This window comes from Protobothrops mucrosquamatus, unplaced genomic scaffold, assembly GCF_001527695.2.
Source record: "Protobothrops mucrosquamatus isolate PMUCROS unplaced genomic scaffold, P.Mucros_1.0 scaffold262, whole genome shotgun sequence".
NCBI classification, from domain to species: domain Eukaryota; kingdom Metazoa; phylum Chordata; class Lepidosauria; order Squamata; family Viperidae; genus Protobothrops; species Protobothrops mucrosquamatus.
The window spans coordinates 201322-201746 of NW_015386609.1; positions in this window are offsets into that span (position 1 = coordinate 201322).

Here is a 425-nt window from a genome sequence, read left to right on the forward strand (position 1 = left end):
ATAATAATAATAATAATAATAATAATAATAGTAAAGTTGGAAGGGACCTTGGAGGTCATCTAGTCCAACCCCCTGCTCAGGCAGGAAACCCTATACCATTTCGGACAAATGGCTGTCCAGTCTCTTCTTAAAAACTTCCAGTGTTGGAGCATTCACCGCTTCTGGAGGCAGGTTGTTCCACTGGTTAATTGTTCTCACTCTCAGGAAGTTTCTCCTTAGTTCTAGGTTGCTTCTCTCCTTGCTTAGTTTCCACCTGTTGCTTCTTGTCCTGCCTTCAGGTGCTTTGGAGAATAGCTTGACTCCCTCTTCTTTGGGGCAGCCCCTGAGATACTGGAACACTGCTGTCATGTCCCCCCTCGTCCTTCTCTTCATTAAACTAGACATACCCAATTCCAGCAGCCTTTCCTTATATGTTTTAGCCTCCA